General features: G+C 48.6%; 1 non-coding gene across 1 annotated transcript; it reads right to left on the bottom strand.

Moving 5' to 3' along the window:
• Nucleotides 1-14,338: 14,338 nt before the first annotated feature.
• On the bottom strand, nucleotides 14,339-14,411 carry trnav-uac (transfer RNA valine (anticodon UAC)). The gene has a single exon. It is a non-coding gene; the product is annotated as a tRNA-Val (tRNA).
• Nucleotides 14,412-15,088: the final 677 nt, after the last annotated feature.

Raw genomic sequence — 15,088 nt, 5'->3', positions numbered from 1 at the left:
TCTATAACCGAGAAACATTTATGTTCCGGTTTGAGGGCATTAAAAATGGTGGAGGGTTCTGCGACCAAAGGAGTTTTTTGATCAATACACTGGTTAGCTTTCCTATAAATCGACAGTCAAACGCCAAGTCTCATTAGATTTCTGTACCGGCCACACGGGGCTATTGGAGGAGCTATGCGTTTTAATAAGCACCCCTTGTTTCTCCAACTGCTGAATAACCGGTAAGATTCCCGCGATGGCAGTTGGACTGATGGGATACTGTTTAGTGCATGGAGGCTTGGTCCCTGTTAATGACGCAGGCTCCATCTGGAGTCGGCCACAATCATACTTATCTTTTGCCCATATCGGGTGTTCCTTCAATTCTTCTTTCTTCAAAGTTCTAATTGACCATGTCACCCGACCATCCTCGAAATGCAACGATGAATCTACTTGGATTAGAGCGTCCATTCCCAAAAGGGGTTGATCTACTGGGCCTATCCAGACCGGCGTGGTTAGTTCATGTGGACCCACCCCGATAAGTACCGGTGTTGTCCTTTTAATTTCCATTTTATGGCCCCCAACTCCATAGGCTGTACGTGCCCTACCATCCAACGGCAAAAAGTCTCCATATTGTAGGGATAAGCATGTTAATTCCGCCCCTGTGTCTAAAAGACAGTCCACATCCTTATCGCCCACCCTCACAGTTATATATAGCCCATCTCCCCTTTGTTGTATTAGTGCGAGGACGGGGGCCAGGGTGGGCTCTAATCGTTTTTTGCTATCCCAAGTAACTCCTTCTGATGTTCTATTGTCAGTCGCTTAAATGCTTCCATGAGGTCGTTATCTTGTGACAAGCCTGGCTTGTTGGCTGAATTGTATCCATGGCTGCGTCCTCTTCCCCAGCCACGACCTTTCTGTTTGGCCCTGCAGGTCTTGGCCCAGTGACCTTCTTTCCCACAATAATGACATTTTCCGGGTAATTTTCCTACTAACTGTTTATCGGAATCCTGGGATTTCCATCCCATAGCCTGTACAGCTCGGACTTTAGCTCCCATATCCCCATCTAATTGGTTACATCGATCCACCAATGCTTCAAAGGTAGTTCCTCTACCTTCCCAGTCCGGTAACACTACCTTAAGCATTTTTGACAGTTCTGGCTTTAGATCTGCCACGAACGCTGCTTTCAGGGGTCCAAAAGGGTTCATCCATTTCCTCATCCGTATTATTCATACCCGAATGTTCTAGCCACGTGCATCTAAACCGCTCGTCATACTCCAGGACATCCTCTGTTCCTTTCTGTTGGCAGGCTGCAATTTTTCCCCAGTCTGTCTTAGCTGGACTGAAGGCTTGCAGCCAGTGTTTAATCGCCTCCCATCCTGCGTCTAATTCTTGCTCATTCTGCCCCAAAGCTTCTTCTACCTTGTCGTGCAATTTTCTTCCCTGTGTTTTTGGCACCAATATGATCAAAATTTGCACTCCGTCCCAGGGATGAAGTTGATATATATTTCTTAAGCGGTCCAATTGGTCCCACGTTTGTACTCCCGCTTTCTTTGGATTGGGCAATTCCTTGGACCATTTATCAATTTTCTCCGGGTCTGCCGGATCATGAACTAAGTATTCTTCGTACACCCTTTTCTTTGTTTTTTTGGTTCCGCTCTCATCCGCAGTCTCTTCTGATTTGACTACAACTCGTCTTTTTTTAAACGGGGCAAAGCGCACCCCTAATTCGTCATCCTCCGACCCTGTATCGTCGAAGGATTCAGAATTCGTATCTATTCCTCGGCCGTGTCTTCTGGTTTGCGCTTTTAATTTATCCAAACATGGGTACCGTGGGAATTGATCAATACATTTTCCTTTTCCTATTACTGTCTCTTGACCTAAAGATTTTTTCCATTCTTTAATTTCACCTTTAAGATCTTTAACTTCCACTTCCAGCTTTTCAAGTTCAAGCTTTTTCTGTCGCAGCTGTGCACAAACTGCTTGCAATTGATCCTTTGTACTGGTCTGTTCTCGATCATGTTGGGAACGCATTATAATTTCGTTCCGCTTTCGAATCTGGCCCATAACCACTAGGAACCATCTAGTTCGCTCTTTATTTTTCATACGGGTCGTTTTTCCCCAGACGCTTTTAATCTCGTCCAAGGACCATTGTTCTTTGGAGGTTCTGTACTTTTTTGCGATCTTAATACAGGTTTTAGATAAGTTGAATTGTTGCTCTATGTATTCTTTCAATTGTTCGAGGATTTCATCTGTCGAAACCTCAGGTGGTGCCTGCCTACCTTTACCAGTTGTAGGCAGTTCTTTGCCCTTATCTCCTGTTGCCATCATTTCTTTACTGGGGTCTCGAGTTGTAGGCTTTCCAGCCGATCAATAGGTCGGTGATTAATTAACTAACACACCGCCGAAGTTTAGACGTCTATGGGACCTCGAGCCGACTACCAACCGGGGGGTTCGCAAACCGGAGGCTTTCGGAATTGCGTAGAAGGAGAGGCGAATTTAGACTTCTGACCGAGGACTTTTAAAAAGAGGTGGCCTTACCTCAATATGTAAGTCCAATGTCCAAAATTCAATTTCTTTCCTCAGCGATCATGTTCGTGACGCCAAAATTGTTAGATCTCTTAATTTCCAATTAAATACGAACTCCGATTGTAGTTTTAACTTCTTTATTTTTGGCAGACAGCAGTAATAAGTTCTTGGCTTTAAGCCAGGTCTTTGTTCTTCTGGGACCACATGGTCAAAATGGCTGTACTTATACCTGTATCAATTTACAGAAAAGAACTCGCCTTCTTTGACATTATTGGCTCAATTAATAGTATTTTAACCTTTTAATTGACTCGCTACCAAAGGTCCTAAAATATCAAGTTGATGGATGACTAAATGCAACATGCTGAACTGCACGTAGTCATTGGAGTCTGTGTTTTCTCAACTTGTCTAAAAGCAGCCTGTTTGAATTCTCTATCAGGAGCATATCAATTTTAAGATTCTATAACATTTTGGCTGCAAAAAAGAGTTACCAAATACAGGAGGTGGGGCCAAATTCATGCATTAAGGACCCCAGGCTATGCACCCTCGAAGAGATAATCGAATTACCCAATCAAGCACAATGGAAATCATGGTCAAGAAACTGGACAATCCTAAAACAATGCAAAACAAGTGGTAGCACATTCTCACATCCTAATCGAGTTACTGCTGACAAAGGAGACATTTGAAAATCAATGGACAGAACAGTGTAAACAGAGCCCAAGAGATTTGATCGGAGATAACGGAGTCTTTTTTTGGGATATATCTATCCCCCAGTTTTACAAGGCAAGACCAGCAAGGAGCAACACGCAGACTAGCAGAACACAGAAACTAGCAGAAGACAGGAGAGAAGCAGAGCACAGACTGGAACAAAGACACAGACACAAGCAGCCGGAGTGAAGAAATGGAGTCGAGAAGGAACCTACAAAAAGTCTTCAAGAACTGACCGAGCACGAGGCCCACGAAACGGAAGGTTGTCGGCAACAAAATTGACAACCACTCTACAATCTACTTCTGAACGACCCAACGGGGGGAGAAATTACCAAAAGGGACCAACTAAATCTATTCCTAACCAAAGAAAGTGGGTAATTACCCCATACATCCAAAATGCAACTTACCACATCAACGGACGCCTACATCAACCGAAGACTACGCAGTCCAAAGTCCTCTCCTCCGTCCAGTGTACGGCTCGCCTAAAAGGCCAAGTGCAGCGAACCTTGAAACCGCGATTCACCGGCAACTGTCTAAAGGGATTGGTGAGCATAGCCCCTGAACCCTCAGAGCTATAACTTAGTTAGTTAGTGGAATTGGGAGGGGGGAGGCTGGGATAACTTGTGTAAATGTATCTGCATTCTCCTCTTTACCCCATTTCGTGTTTAAGCTGTATTCTTTTCCCCACAGGCTGTAATTTGGCACTTTATTCAATGTGTTGTTTCCTTCAGTATGTATTGGTCTGTGTGTGTTACTAAAGGTGTGCCTTTTACTTCTTTTTAAACACAATAAAGCCATACCTGCTTCCGACCTTGAAACCGATTGTCTGTCCAAGTCCGTCACATTACCTTCATAATTCCAGTGTCTAGAACCAAGGGTGTGGGAGCGATTCGGAACCGCTCATATAAGGTCAGAAGGGAAAGCTGACCCCCTGCAAACCACCCCTTACATAATGGCGACCCAGATGGGACACTGGTACAAGGGACGTGATAAGAGAGAGACTGGTTTCAGGAAACGAAGCAAAATGGAAGAGGGGATCTCCTCATCTCTGTTTAAGAGGGTAAATGTGGCTAAGGAGTGGGTACTCGATCTATTGTATGCTGAGCGTCCAGAAGATGCTGCAGCTCAAGGTACCAAGAGCAAGGACCATAAAAAGTCAATAGAGAAGGCCATTTGGCTAATTTGCTTCAGCAACAGATCCGGCGTCTAAATGAGGAGAATGAGAAATTAAAGAGAACATTGAGACAGGCAGAAGAGAGGTCCAGCGCAAGGGCCACAGTCAAGGAAAGGCTGTGGACTGAGGTGGGACAGTTAAAGGAAAGTAGAGAGCGCACTAAAGAAAGGCACAAAACCCAACTGGACCTTTTACAGTGACAGATTATTGAAGCCAAGTTTAGCGAACCGGCGTTGCGGGAAGAGAATTCCTGCCTCGCCAAGCAAGTTAAAGAGTATGGGGAGAGGATGAGAGACATTCAGGTAGCCTATAAGGTAGCCGGTACCAGGGAATTTGAGGCAGGAGACCATGGCGCCTGCCAGCAGCAGATCCAAACCTTGAACCTTGCTCTATCCCGGGCGAAAGGCATGGTGTGCCTGATAAACCCGGGTTTAGCCCAGGAACACCTGGTTGGGCAAAGAGAAACCCCTCAGTCACTGCCTGCAGCTCCCAGGAATGGCCCGGGGCAGCAGGGGTGTCAGCCAGAGTGCGGAGCAGGCAAGGATTGCGAAATACCAGGGCCAATGCACCCGGTCCGGCAGCAGAAGTTTGGCCCGCCTGATGCTAATGGGGCAGCAGGACCCCTAGAAAGCAACTTCGTAGTTCCCCACGACACCCAAATACTGAGGGCTATGATAGGCCACCTAAGTAAGCTCACCCAACAGGGGGATCTCTCGGTACACTTCCTGGAAGTGGAACACACAGGGGATATTAACGGGTGCGATGATTCAGAGCAGGCTAAGCTGTTGCTCTTCTCGCTAGACACCAAGCTGTGCCATTCCCTCTCTGCAGACAGCGGAAAGGGACGAAACACGTACCCTCCGGTTAAGGAGGAGGTTCTAGAGGCCATGGGTATGAACGACGGGAGTCCTTTCTCCCGATTGGAGAAAGCAGTGCAGCTCTATGGGGAGACTCCACAGGCTTTCGCCGACAAGTTGTGGCCGGTCTACGAAAGGGCCTGTAGTGGGGTTCTTGACCGGGTCCACCTGACCCCGAACGAGCTGGCTCACTGGCTCCGCAGCCTGGTGGCAAACAGCTTACCTGGAACAAAGGCAAAAGCCCAGGTCTGGTTGGATCCAAGAGATCCCAGAACCACCGAGGAGACAGTATTCAGACAGTTGACACTGGCTTACCGTAACAGTAGAGGCACAGAGGAACCCTCCTCTAAAGGGAGAGTCCATGAGATTAAACGCAGCCAAAGCAAGAGAGAGTGGCATCAGGAAGGTTGGAATCCTCCCCACAAAGGGGGCGAGTGTTTTGGGTGTGGGAAAAGTGGGCACTGGAGGAAGGACTGTAGGAACCCATGGAAAGAGGAACACCCGACTCATATGAGACACTCGTAGCCGCTCTACAGACACTCATAAACGGAGAGGGAGCAGTAACTATCACAACCGGTGCAGTAGCCGGTTCGGTAAAACCCTCTGCTCCAACCCACCCAGATGCATGACCAGAGCCAGCGCAGCCTGTGTACCTGTGTTCCCTAGAGTACGATGCCTGGAAGAGACCGTGCGTTACGAGGAGGTGGAGAAATTGAAAGGGACCTACTTGCTAGATACTGGTGCTTCCAGCACCCTTGTATATGCAGATAACCCGGCTACCTCACCTCTATCGAACGGGGTCCCGTACAGTCTAGTGGGGTTCACAGGCAATGAGCAAACTGGTTCGTTTCCCATCCCGCTCACCATTCAGTTGGGGACACTCAAGACCAAATGGAAGTGTGTCCTGATGAAATGGGAGCAGAAGGGAAAAGGGAACCTGGGGGCTGATTTTATCATTGGCCACCAGATCCTAGTGGATCTCAGGAACCACTGTCGATGGGGAGCCATAGAGACAGACAGGGAAGGTGAGGTGGCGGTGATCCCAGAAAAAGGGGCCAAGGTAACATTGTGTACCGTGTAGCCAAAGGAGGGTTACGACTTGGAATTACTGGTCAGTAACACCCCAGTGGAGTACCAGGCATATGTACGGGCACATCTTGCAGCATTTGCCACCCACAAACATGACTGTGGCAGGGTAACGGGGGTGGAAGTTAGTATAGTAGGGGACCCCATGATCCGACCACAAAAGCAATATAACTTCCCCAGGGAGGCAGAGGCAGACCTGACAACGGTGCTGGGATCACTGGTAGAACAAGGGGTGTTAAGACCGATAGCTACCCATGTGAATTCTCCACTGTGGCCGGTTAAGAAACCGGACAATTCATGGAGGGCCACCGTGAAATATCGAGTACTAAATAAGAATATCCCTGCCTGTGCACCCACTGTGGCAGCCATAGCGGATCTCATTGGGAGTATTCCAGCATCCGTGACCACTTTCACTGTGCTGGATATTTCACATGGGTTCTGGTCCATTCCTTTAAAACGGGAGGACCAGTACAAGTTCGCCTTTACCTTTAAGGGCCAACAATACACGTGGAACTGTCTTCCCCAGGGCTTCCACAACAGCCCAGCATTTTTCACCAATGCATGGCGAACTGTTCAAAGGTCTTTAGCAGACCCCAGCAGTTGGTGCAGTATGTGGATGACCTGCTCCTGTTTACCGATCAGGGGGAGGAGCATGGCCCACTGCTGGCTGAGCTGCTGGAGCTGCTAAAAGAAGAAGGGTTTAAAGTAAACCCGAATAAGGCACAGATCGGCCAAAAGGAAGTCAAATTCCTGGGGCTGACTGTGCGCGCTGGGAAAGGGCCATAGACAAGGCTAGAAGGGAGTCAGTACAGGAGTTACCAGCCCCCAACACAGTGACAGGGGTAAGATCCTTTCTAGGGCTCACCGGGTACTGCAGATACTTCATTGAGGATTATGCAGCCACCGCAGCCCCTCTGCTCAGGCTCCTACACAAGGGGGCAGAGTGGGACTGGGATGAGGGTTGGTGAGGCAGCATTTAATCAGCTCAAGAAGGACTTGCAGACCGCGCCAGCCTTAGGAGCGATAGATGTAGGAATGGAGTTTTTCCTGGAGGTGGCAGCCAGCGGGGACAGTTTGAGCTCAGTGCTGCATCAAGAGTGGCACGGCCAGCTGAGACCGGTGGTTTACTCCACCAGGATCCTCACAGATGTGGAGAAGGTGTACTCCAACTGTGAGAGACACCTCCAAGCCACACATTGGGCAGTGAAAAGATCCTTGATCTTCACGGGAGGGTCTCCTCTAACACTCCTAACCCACTATACTTATATGCTCCTAGATAGGAGGATTAAGGACGGGACGGTGAGCAATGCCCACATTGCTCGCTGGACCCTGCTCCTCTCCCAGATGGACCTCAGATTAGAAGGCCCCCGTGAGCCAAGGCTCGCAGCCAACCTAATCAACCCAGGGAATGCCCACAGGTGCTCCATAGAAGGGGTATGGGAGGTGAACATTGGCCTTCGGGCTGGGTTACACCCTACAGGCCGGGACATCTACGTGGATGGGTCCAGCACGGTATCTGTTGGCAAACGACTCACTGCGTGCGGATCCTATGACCCAAGGGCAGTTATTGCCCTGGTAATCAAGCTCCGCAGCACCATGAGCGCCCAGCATGCTGAACTGTCCGCCGTAATGTACGTGGTGACCCACCCCGAGGAATTCCCTATCCCGTACACGACTTGCTCGGACAGTATGTTCACCTGCAATTCGTGTACGGAGTACCTGACTGCATGGTCCCGTCGCGGATACACGTCCGCTGACGGGAGACCCCTGGCAATCAAGCCCCTGCTGGAGAAAATCATGATAGTGGAAGAAGGAAAGGTCTACATACATAAGGTGAAGGCCCATTCAAAAACCGAACCCCGTGCAGAGGGAAACCAACAGGCTGACAAACTGGCCAACGAAGGTGCCCGCACGGGAAAGTTCTGGGACCCCTATGACACCGGCCGCATAGCAGCGGTCAGGAATAAGAACAGTGCAGCAGAGAGTACAGGGATTGCTTAGGCCCCGGACTTAAAAACAGTTCAGGCACAGGACCCAGTCCTGAAAGCTGTCCTGAATGTGCTAGCTCGAGGAGAGAGAGTAGAAGGTCCGTACGGCACAGCAGCCATTACCGTTCAGGAAGTCATGCTGTTTAAAGAGGGACAATGGGTCATGCCACAGCAGCACCAGAGGGAATTCCTAAAACTGGCCCATGAGGGTCCAGGAGCTGGACACCCCGGGCCTGAGACCACCTGGCAACGAGTGGAACAGGCAGGATGGTGGCCGGGACTCAGGGAGGATGTCCGTGGGTTCTGTGCGAACTGCCTGGTGTGTGCTGCGAACAACCCTGACTCTCAGAAAAGGAAGGTGTCCCTAGGACACGTCAGGATGGTAGTGGGACCATGGCCGTCAATCCAAATTGACGACATCGGGCCCCTCCCCACCGCCCAGGGAGGCTACAAATACTGCCTCGTCCTGGTAGACGTGTTCTCAAAATGGGTTGAAGCCTTCAACTGCCGAACAGCCAACGCAATAGTGAGGGAAGTGTTCTCCCGGTGGGGACTCCCACAGTATGTGGAGTCGGACCAGGGGAGCCATTTCACCGGGCAGTTAATGCAGGCAACCCTTAAGGTGCTCGGCATTGAGGGGAAATGGCACGTTGCCCACAATCCACAGTCATCGGGTAATGTGGAGCTTTTAAACTACACCATTAAAGAAAGGCTGCGGAAGGAGACAGGAGACTCACCCCAAAAGTGGGTGGAGGTCTTACCGTTGGTCCTAATGGGGATCCGAGCCAGCCAGTCAAAGAGCACCGGGTATTCCCCATACGAGCTCATGACTGGCTGGATCATGCGGACCCCCACCCATGTCCTCGCCCCGGTGCTCACAGAAGGTCAGCTCAGAGAGGTGAACTGGGATTGGTTTGTCAGGAACCTGTTTGAACACCTCAAACAGATTCACTGGCAGTCTGCTCGTAATATGGACAGACAGCATCAGAGTAACCGATTGCTGCTGGAACCCAGCAAACACCACGAATGGGAGATAGGAGGCCAGGTCATGGTGAGGAACTATGCTCGGGTCGGGGTTTTTGAGGCATTATATATGGGGCCACACAGCATTGTCGACAAGGCAAGCCCGATGGTCTATGCCATAAAGCTGCCCCGCTGTACTAAGTGGTTCCACATCAACCAGTGCAAGCTCAACAACCCAGGGTCAGCCAAGCACAGAGTTCAGCCGGGATGTGTGAACTGTCCTCAGGACAGGGACGCTCCGTTGGCCGCCCCCGACGGTGGAGGGCCCACAGGGAATGTGGCAGGCTCAGAAACCGTGCCTATAGGGGCAGTGAATTGCACAACTGGAGGGGCTATCCCACCCATCGTTTGGGATTCGGACGCACCCCCAGTAACCCAATCCCTGAGAAGGACCCTCCATACACCACGGCCAAAGATACCGTGGTCACCGGCAGCTGAGCCTCAGCGATTCTACCCTTGGAGAAGGGCAGCCCGACAGGAAAGGCCGAAGGTCAGAAGTACAGAGGCCGCTCAGAGTAGGGACCCCCAGCCAGCCGCCTGCAGCGATGAGGGTCTCACAGGAACAGCAGCATCGAGCTGTCCCAGAGCCAAGGGTCTCCAGCTCACCGGCTGCGAGGAAACCCTAGCATCCAGGCGGCTATCAGACCGCACCAGGCATGGGCCTGACAGGGACTAACCAGGCTACCCGTAGACGGGTGGAGGTTGTACATAGCTCTAATTTTTAGTCGAAGGTAGCTGACTGCACCATTTTACATTTTAAGGTTTAGTTTAGAATTGAGGGTAATGTTGCAGTAATGTTTAGGTGATTGTTTTGAGTTTGTCTTGTGTGTCAGCCAGCCTGAGAGCAGTTCTCAAGGGCAGGATCCAGACATTACCGGGTGATGGACAAACCTCAGGAGACCAATTGATGTTGTTTAATTTTAATCTATGTTCTTCCTTCTGTAATGTGGTTGTACGTTGGCTACATGCTGGTGAATATAATGCAATTGAAATGAAATGTAACTGTGCTGAAATGCAATTGTAGGGATGGAACCCCCTCCAAGCTGGGAGGGTGTAAACATAAAAAGTTTGTACCTGTAAAGGGAAAAGTGTATATCTGTGGTGATGTTACATAAGTATAATGCATATTTTGGGTATTAGTTTAGTTAATTTACGGGGAAGGTTATTTCTTGGGAGCCAGGAACTTTTCTCACCTGTAAGATGATGCCATAAATGACATGGTATCACAGCGGGGGAATGTAGAATTTATCAATATCTCGCAAAGATGCCTGGTACCTTTCCCCTGCAGAGGAGAAGAATCCCTTTCTGGGCTTTTAAAATGAGTTTAAAGGGGCAGACGATGCCTGCAGGGGATAAAAGGAAATGCATTCACCAAGACCCCCACCCCGCCATGTGTTTGGACTCATAGGAAAGAGAATTCAAAATGGACCGAAATTTCAGAAGCCTGAGATCCCTGAAACATCTATGAGAAGGAGCAGATCAATTGTAAGATTCTACAACATTTTGGCTGAAAAAAAGAGTGACCGAGTACAGAAGGTGGGGCTAAACTCTGTGAAGCACATTCGTGTATTAAGGATCCCAGACTGTCTGGGGGGAACTATTCACCCGCGAAGAGATAATCGAATTACCCAATCAAGCACAATGGAAATCATGGTCAGGAAAACTGGACAATCCTAAAACAATGCAAAACCAGTGATAGCACATTCTCACACCCTAATCGAGTTACTGCCGACAAAGGAGACATTTGAAAATCAATGCACAGAACAGTTTAAACAGAGCCCAAGAGATTTGATGGGAGATAACAAAGCCTTTTTTGGGGGATATATCTATCCCCCAGTTTTACAAGGAAAAACTAACAGAACACAGACTGGAACTCCCACAGACTTGAACAAGGACACAGACTGGAACACAGACACAGATGCAAGCAGCCTGCTTCCTCTACAGTGAAGAAATGGAGTCGTGAAGGAACCTGCAAGAACTCATCAAGAACTGACCGAGCACGAGGCCCACGAAACGGAAGGTTGTCAGCAACCAAATTGACAACCACCCGACAATCTACTTCTGAACGACCCAACGGGGGAGAAATTACCAAAAGGGACAAATGAAAATATTCCGAACCAAAGAAAGTGGGTTCTTACCCCATACATCCAAAACGCAACTTAGCGCATCAACGGATGCACCCCAACCGAAGACTACGCAGTCCGAAGTCCTCTCCTCTGTCCGGGGTACGGCTCGCCTAGAAGGCCAAGTGCAGCGTACCCCGAAACCGTGAATCATCGGCAACTGTCTAAAGTGGTTGGTGAGCATAGCCCCTGAACCCTCAGAGCTATAACTTAGTTAGTTAGGGGAATTGGGAGGGGGGAGTTTGGGATAACTTGTGTAAATGTATCTGCATTCTCCTCTTTACTCCATTTAGAGTTTAAGCTGTATTCTTTTCCCCACAAGCAGTAATTGGACAATTTATTCAATGTGTTGTACCCCTCAGTGTGTATTGGTCTGTGTGTGTTATTAAAGGTGTGCCTTTTACTTCTTTTTAAACACAATAAAGCCATTCATTCTTCCTACCTTGAAACCGATTGTCTGTCCAAGTCTGTCACAGTCCCTTCATAATTCCAGTGTCGAGAACCAAGGGTGTGGGAGCGATTCGGAACCGCTCATATAAGGTCAGAAGGGAAAGCTGACCCCCTGAAAACCACCCCTTACACTGCCGGCCACAACTCCTTCATAACCGATCTTATTCCTCTCACTACTTCTTTACCCATGGATTCCTCGTGAGGTTGTGGTGACCTGAAATTTCTAAAATCTTAATTTAAAACTCGAACTCTTAAACATTCTTAAACTCATATCGTGCTATTATATACATCTGCCTCCCGTCTCTGACTGGCCAAGTTAATCCCTGTTCTTCTCCTTCCCTTATTCAGCCTCTGGTTTGCCTGTGTGGCCGGCGGTAAGGCGGTCTGTACCGCAGGACCCAGAGTGTTCTGACTGGAGGTGTGCCTGAGTCCCACATTATCGGGGGAATGGCCCCTGTGGGGCGACAACACACTTCCCCTTTAGGTGTGGCTGCTGAGTTCATTTCATTAACTGAGGGTTCTGCACAGCCGGGGGCTGTAGGCTGGGGACTCTCAGTTAGTGGCTGGTCCACCACGACATCTCCCATGAGTCCCTCATCGCCGAAGGCTGCCGGCTGGGGGCCCCTGTCCGTAGACTGATCCCTGATCTTGGGTATTCTCTCATGGATGGCCTACATCCCGCGGCTCACCCACTGAAACTGGGGCGCTGGTGACCACGGTGTCTCCGGGAAGCGAGCCGGGACAGCTTTGTCAGGAATCTGTTTGAACACCTTAAACAGATTCACTGGCAGGCTGCTAACAACATGGCGAATGAACTCAGCACTTTAGCTCGAATGTTCAGGACAGAACTCGCCCCTGAGCATGTATGATAAAAAAGCTCCAGAAAATATGCTTGGCCAGGGAGCTTTCCCTTGTGAGTTGAACGTGTTAAGCGCGACATTGCGGAAACATCTCCACTTTCAGCACCAGGTCAGACAGAAATGTGAAGCGAGCAGGTGGACTGCAGAATCCCACTTTTAAGGAGTTGGTCGTGGTGTCAAACAAAGAGTTTCACTAAATGATTAAAAATAAGAAATGTCAAAGTCGAACATGCACCTCCAGAGGAGACTGCGATCTGAACACAGCACCTTAAACCACTCCGCCACCCGGAGCATTCAATGCTAAATGTGGCCACCTGCAGGTTGATTTTGAACTTTTGTGTCCTGACACATGAAATAAATGAGGGCAGCAGGCGCATCTCTGCCTGACACCGGGGAAACAGTGAGATAGATCTTGGAGCAAGCGTCTGGTTATTGCCAAACAGCAAAGAAAATATTTTCTGGAAGAACAATGTTGAAAATAATTGCAACCCCAACATGATTAGAACACAGAACCTTTCGATTTGGAGTCAGGCGTGCTACCAATGCGTCACAAGGTCCACACATGAAGTCTGAGATGTTCGGCGATATGAAGGTTTCACAATACAAGGGGGTTGAAAATCCCCGCCCATTCCCACCAGGTATCAGAAGCAGCGCTCACCTGCCAGTCACCGTATGTTATTTTTCTGAAACTTTTGTGTTGCTTTCATGGGAAAGCATCATTAATTAACCCCTCACCTTCTTTTGCACAATGAAAGAAATGCTGACTGAGGGAGAGTCGATACTTCAATCATTTGTCCTGTGCTTTGGGGAGCGGGCAGTGAAGTGGACCTGAGTCCATGATTGCATCGGCCATGATCGTATTAAATGTCGGAGCAGGCTAGAGTGGCGTATGGCCGACTCCTGCTCCTATTTCTTATTTTCTTATGTTCTTATTCATGTTGACCCATTTTGCTCACTGTATTTTAGGAGTCTGGTTCAAAATCTTCATTGCTGATGACACCAGGAATCTGGGGCAACTTTTGTCAAATTTAACAGCACCGGTTATTCCTACCATGCACTGAGAATAGAATCAGTAGTGAAGCCAAAATCCTACGGTGCTCATTTTCAGATTCAACGCAGCAGGATTTCAAATAAAGTAAAAGAATTTTACAGTGAAAAGATTTAGAAATGTTACTTGTATTTGTGTCTTTAATTAAACTTTGTGGCGTCTGATTCCCGTTCATGCCACTGCTGAATAAGAAAGGAGGGTTTGACGTTGACCAGACTGCACTGCCCCTGATATTTGTGAGCTCATCCTTCATATTCAGTGGTTTCTCGCACTTTGATGGGCTGCAGTGTGGCGGATATCACGTTGGCCTCACGTACGAAAGGTCCCCGGTGGATCCGTTTTCTCTCACTGAAAGTTATCGATTATTGAAGTGAAATAAAGAGCAATTAAGGAATAAGGGAGCCGTTTTGCCAGGAGAATAAATAGCAAATAAAAACAGCAAATTCTGGAAATCAGGCACCATTTGCCAGGAGACTAAACTCGCCTCCGATTGTTCCCATTTGGCAAGTTTAAACATATTGTTTCTGCCTGGGATCGAACCAGGGACCTTTGGCGTGTAAAGCAAACATGATAACCACTACACTACAGAAACCACTGGCACAATAGCCCCAACAAAGGGGAGCTGACCAGTGAGCTCCCTCTGTGCTGATCGGGAATGTGTTGACTCACCTGAAACAACTTCTGTCACACACTGAAAGTTCTCAATCCTTCTCCTCCGCTGCCCTTTACAGAAATGTCACGGATCACCCAGCCACTGTGTTCACTCCCACATCCTCACAGTGGGGCCACAGAGGCTCCTACCGTCTCCCCGCGATCAGCGAACTCATCCAGTTTACTAAATTAAACCCGGAACACGTTCCCGGCAAAGGGCAGGAGAAGCCAGATCGTCTGTAAGCTCAGTCGATCACAGAAAGTATTGGTATTCATGGTGCTTACAGCAATTATTAATCGTCTCACAGACCTCAATTATTTTTATGCGATGAATTGATCGAGTATCGTTACCAGGTTAGTGCGCCGGATCTTAACCCCTCGACGACCAGTGAACAGTTATGATAGATGTAGATATATTTACATATATTTATATATTAACCTGAATATCACGGCTAGCTACCTTGACCTCATGGCGAACAGCAGTGCATCTAACTTTGAGTGAAGTAAATCGTTCCACAATGAAACCCATTTCATCTTTCGTTCCCTTTTAAACACTAGAAACTGAGACAGGGGGAATAAATAGAGAAATAAAAGCACAGGGATAGAGACAAGAGGAAG

Source organism: Pristiophorus japonicus, unplaced genomic scaffold, assembly GCF_044704955.1.
Source record: "Pristiophorus japonicus isolate sPriJap1 unplaced genomic scaffold, sPriJap1.hap1 HAP1_SCAFFOLD_75, whole genome shotgun sequence".
Lineage (NCBI taxonomy): Eukaryota > Metazoa > Chordata > Chondrichthyes > Pristiophoridae > Pristiophorus > Pristiophorus japonicus.
Note: the sequence above shows the minus strand (reverse complement) of the source record. Positions and strands in the feature narration are given on the sequence as shown.